This window comes from Sprattus sprattus (genome assembly GCF_963457725.1).
Source record: "Sprattus sprattus genome assembly, chromosome: 6".
NCBI lineage: Eukaryota > Metazoa > Chordata > Actinopteri > Clupeiformes > Clupeidae > Sprattus > Sprattus sprattus.
The window spans coordinates 6,635,928-6,641,308 of record NC_137925.1 but is presented as its reverse complement, the minus strand read 5'-3'; the positions used below and the strand labels follow the sequence as shown (position 1 = coordinate 6,641,308).

At 37.9% G+C, this 5,381-nt stretch overlaps 1 long non-coding RNA gene across 1 annotated transcript; it reads right to left on the bottom strand.

Annotated features, from left to right (window-relative positions):
* Window positions 1–960: 960 nt before the first annotated feature.
* Window positions 961–4,447, bottom strand: LOC308366718. The gene is made up of 3 exons (XR_013968689.1): window positions 4,325–4,447; window positions 1,271–1,398; window positions 961–1,155 (listed from the first exon to the last, which is right to left on the bottom strand). It is a non-coding gene; the product is annotated as an uncharacterized lncRNA (long non-coding RNA).
* Window positions 4,448–5,381: the final 934 nt, after the last annotated feature.

The window sequence follows — 5,381 nt, the reverse complement described above, 5'->3', positions numbered from 1 at the left end:
GGTTATTTCCCGTAATTAAAATACAGTTTTTAGTTGTAATTTTACCAAGATTTTCCCTTATTTTCAGGTTTTTTAACATTAAATAACAACATTTTCACATTTTAAAACAATTAAATGAACTAGAAAAACGGTAAATAAACGTTGTATTACGAACATTATTCGTAATACAACATTTATTTTCCATTTTTCTAGGTCATTTAATTGTTTTAAAATGTGAAAATGTTGTAATTTAATGTTATTTTACGGTATTTTTTCTGGCGCCCCAGCTGCCAGAAAATTACCGTTTATTATAATTTTTAGTGTATAGTCACTTACCTGATCTTTCAGCCTTCAGAGAATATGCCTCTCTCTATCACTTGTTCACACACTAAATCCATTTATTGGTCTCATAATTACAGAAATGTGCTGTTAAATTAAATTACCCATGAAGATGGTAGATTAACATTGTTATACGGGTAATAATGCTTACATTTACAGAAATGTGCTGTTATTAGTTGGTTTTAATGGCATTATTTGTTTAAAAATCCTGTATATAATTTTTTATGAGATGTAATATAATAGTATACAACAATAATTTGATTAATCTTTAAAAACTAGTTAAAAAAAATGAATATTTAAAGCACTTTCAACTTAAAAAAACTATACTCACCTAATAACACAATAATTATTTTAATTTTAAATGGTTTAAACCAGTTTTTGGCCAGTCGGAAAAGGGGCTTAAATGAATTGTGTTTGAACAAGACTAAGCTGAGAACAACTACAATTTCCCATTCTCTGTATTTTTATTCTGTATATATATAAAAAAAAACTAACAGGTAACCATACAGCAACTGGTTCTGAAACAAACAAAAACAAATTCAACTGAATTGGAAATGAAAGAAAAAAAGTAAAAAAAAAAAACTAAACAAAAATCCACAGACTCTTGATATCTTCTAATATAATTTCCAACTCGACTGCAAATGTAAATGTTTTTTTTTTCAATAAGGCCCAATACATCAGCCCTTCATCTCCAAGTGGCATAGCAATCTTGTCACTTCTTGCGACGATCAGCTACTGCTGGGCAGCTCCGCTTGGGTGTCCAATGCACACAATGCTAGGCTGGTGGCCTCTCGATGAATCAGGATTCTCAAGCAATGATGAAATGCTCGTTCTAGGCTGTAACACAAAACGTTTGAATTACTACATTATTAAACCAGCATGGGGAGGAGACCACAACACAACATCAGGAGGTTCAGTGATGCAACCAATAAGTCATAAGACACAAACATACTTGCACAAAGTCCATGAGGTAGGAAATGGCTGATTTAACACTGCAGCGACTCCATCCAGCCCCTCGTCCTGATGGCATTGGTGGAAGAAGGTGTATGAGCATCTGAAGTGCTTTGAAGCAAAGCATGTCTACATGAAAATATTAGAATCCAAATTAGATATCTACCATTACACAAGGTTAAAGTGCATATGACACCTAAAAAAAAAAGGTAAACGGCATATAATTATCAAGACTATACATAAAACATAGTACTTTGAAGTCATGTGTAAACCCGATGATTGAAAAATTAGGTTTGTACACGATTTCAAAGTGTGGTTTTCGCGACGCTCTTCGGCAAGCAGTGCCGGCTTACCTGAAACCTGAAGTCTGTGGCAGAAAATTGCTCAAAATTGCTGAATTCTTCACCCTCCATCGATAGCTGTGTGGTGTGGGAACGAATGAAGTCTACCACCACTGACATCACAGGGTCACCTGGCAGTAGACCTCATTCGTTCCCACGCCACACAACTAGCGATGGAGGTTGAAGAATTCAGCAATTTTGAGCAATTTTCTGCAACAGACTCAAGCAGAGATGAGATTGAGGAAGACTTCGATCCGGATCAGTTTGTAAAGGTGATTGTGAGCATTGAGCCGTATCTGGAAGACGAGCCAGCAGAAGAGCCGAGTTCTGACAGTGATGACATAGAAGTTAGCTAGCCTCGCTGCTAATAAGTATAACGCCCCCCTCATTGAGGCAGATGTACCGTTTGCCTCCAGTCTCTTACAGTACCTTGCGTAAGTATTCACCCCCTTGGATGTTTTACCCTTTTATGGCTTTTATAAATCAGTCATGGTCAATATAAGTTTGCTTTTTGGACAAAAAAATTCACAAAATAGCTCTCTTTAATGTCAAAGTGAAAATATATTTCTACACAGTTATGTAAATTAAATACAAATATGTAATGAAAATAAGTGCTTGCATAAGTATTCACCCCCTTTATCACCCCCTTTGTATAGACTGACCTATTTCAACAGAGGTCCAGCCAATTGGTGCTAGAAGTCTCACAATTTGTGTAATGGGGGTCAGTGTGCAGTGAATGTGTCTCAAGTGATTGTAGTATAACGACACCTGTGTCTGGAAGGTCCATTCACTGGTCAGTATTCAGTAATCAGTATTACTGGCTATTGTTAAACCATTAAGACCCAAGATCACTCTAAGCAACTCAGAGAAAAGGTTGTTGAAAAGTATAAGTCAGGGGAAGGATACAAAAAAATGTCCAAGGCACTAAACATCCCCTGGAATTCTGTTAAATCCATCATCAAGAAATGGATGGATTGTGGCACATGTGTAAATCTGCCTAGATCAGGCCGTCCTCACAAACTGAGGGGCCGTTCAAGAAGGAGACTAGTAAGATAGGCCACCAATAGACCTATGACTACTCTGAAGAAGTTTCAAGCTTCAGCAGTTGAGATTGGAGAAACTCTGCATACCACCACTGTTGCCTTGGTTCTTCACCAATCTAAGCTTTATGGAAGAGAGCCACTGTTGAAAAAAAGGATCGACTACAGTTCGCCAAAAGGCATGTGGAAGTCTCCATGGTCAAGTGGAAGAAGGTTCTGTGGTTTGATGAGACCAAAGTGGAGCATTTTTTCAACAGTGGCTCTCTTCAATGAAGCTTTGATTGGTGAAGAACCAAGGCAACAGTGGTGGTATGCAGAGTCTCTCCCATACCAGCTGCTGAAGCTTGAAACTTCTTCAGAGTAGTCATAGGTGTCTTGGTGGCCTCTCTTACTAGTTTCCTTCTTGCATGGTCACTCAGTTTGTAAGGACGGCCTGATCTAGGCAGATTTACACATGTGCCATATTCCTTCCATTTCTTCATGATGGATTGAACAGAATTTCAGGGGATGTTAAGTGCCTTGGACATTTTTTTGTATCCTTCCCCTGACCTGTACTTTTCAATAACCTTTTCTCTGAGTTTCTTAGGGTGATCTGTGGTCTTCATGTTGTAACAGTAGCCAGGAATACTGATTACTGAATACTGACCAGTGAATAGACCTTCCAGACACAGGTGTCGTTATACTACAATCACTTGAGACACATTTACTGCACACTGATCCCCATATCACTAATTGTGAGACTTCTAGCACCAATTGGCTGGACCTCTGTTGAATTAGGTCAGTCTATATAAAGGGGGTGATAAAGGGGGTGAATACTTATGCAATCACTTATTTTCATTACATATTTGTATTTAATTTACATGACTGTGTAGAAATATATTTTCACTTTGACATTAAAGAGAGCTATTTTGTGAATTTTTTTGTCCAAAAAGCCAACTTATATTGACCATGACTGATTTATAAAAGCCATAAAAGGGTAAAACATCCAAGGGGGTGAATACTTACGCAAGGTACTGTAGCTCTTTCACAGCTGTTGTTTGTTAGGTCAGCCATTCTAAATACGTGAAATACATTCCCTATTTAATGGAAAGAGAGCAATGCTTCCAGCATTACTTCACAGCAAATTACTTTAGTTGTCATTTCAAGCTTGCTGGAGAAGGCACTCTTGTGCGACACACATTCTGCACCCACTTCTCGCGTACTTCCTCGTCTTTTGGAAATTTGAAAAGGCTAAAAGAATGGGAACTGACGTTCGAGCAATATGCTGCAACACACCGTGAAGGCATATTTACAACTGAGAAAATAGCCGGTGGCTCCCTGAGAAAATGTGTTTTCTGTCAGGAAAAATGGCGACCAAGTGCAACAGAGTACCTCCGTTTAAGTAATTTAAGTTTTTTAACGCAGGGTGGTAGTGAGTCGCTTGGGAAGTCGGTAGCTCAGTGGCGCTGCATTCAAATGATGATTTTAACAAGTCAAATGTGTATATTTTTCCTCAACATATATATATCGATTGTGAAATACCACCTTCGTTCTATTTATTAAAAAAAAATAGTATTGAGGTGTCATATGCACTTTAAGTTATCTTGAACAATTAAACTGGCTTCAGTTATTATCCATTGCATAAAAGTTATAAGTGCATTTCCCCCCTATCTTTCTGAATGCGAACCAACATACCATCACTGTTGTTCCTGGTGGTTGAAGGATTTTCCAGATCCTCAGACAACTCCAACGCAGCAACCTTCATTAGCTTAGGGATGATGTTCATCTGCCATTTGCGAAGGAAAAGATCAGCTTTCCCCTCAAACTGGCTATCGAAGTCAAACTAAGATGTACAAAGATAAATATTCCATCCAATTTATTCATTTGAATTTACAGGCTATATTTACTGAGATATGGGGGGGTAAGTGTTCCTTTTCATGGGTTGAAGGTAGAGAGTGGACATGAGGCATCAGTCAATAATACCAAAAATACAATGGCCCTTATTTCTGAAACAATAAACATTTGGTACATCAGTAAAATGTGGGGTGGGAAGGTAACACTTGCATATCCCTCATTGTGTTCCTGGATTTTGACACTCAATTTAGGAAACGTGGTGACAACATTCTTGTCAAGACGCACCTTGTCATCACTGGATGGGTAACTGAAAATAACAGACAGCATCAACCAAACCATTTCTAAACACACATTGAAGAGTTCAGAAGTCCACCTGACCTTTTTTGTGGTAAATTGGAAAAAACACAGCTGGCATGATTATCGTATAGTAGGCACTGAGAATATTTCCCTTTATATCATACCTAAATTTTTAAGTTTTTGCACCTGAACTCTTCAATTAGAAACATGTATTGCCATCAGTTATACTCACACTTCACATGTATTGACTAAAATATTAATTTTAAGTATGAGATATATAAGAACAACTTCCACTCCACTGTCAATACTTTTGAATCTCACACTTTGACAGTGTCGTCAACTTACAATCCTCATCTCTCCTCAAGATTGCTGACAGCAACCCTCACAAGTAGCACCCTGTTTTTTTGTGCATATGGTACCAGATTTCTCATATTCTGTGAGTATGTTTGGAGCTTTTGATTGAATTAGTACTTTGAGTACTCCAATCCACTGTCGTCCAGCCTGTCATGGGAAGGTAGAAAATGTGTCTGTCTTGGCAGGGGAGGAGGCTGGAGAAAAACACAAACCAATACAAAAATGTATGAGCCATTGGTGCAGTTTA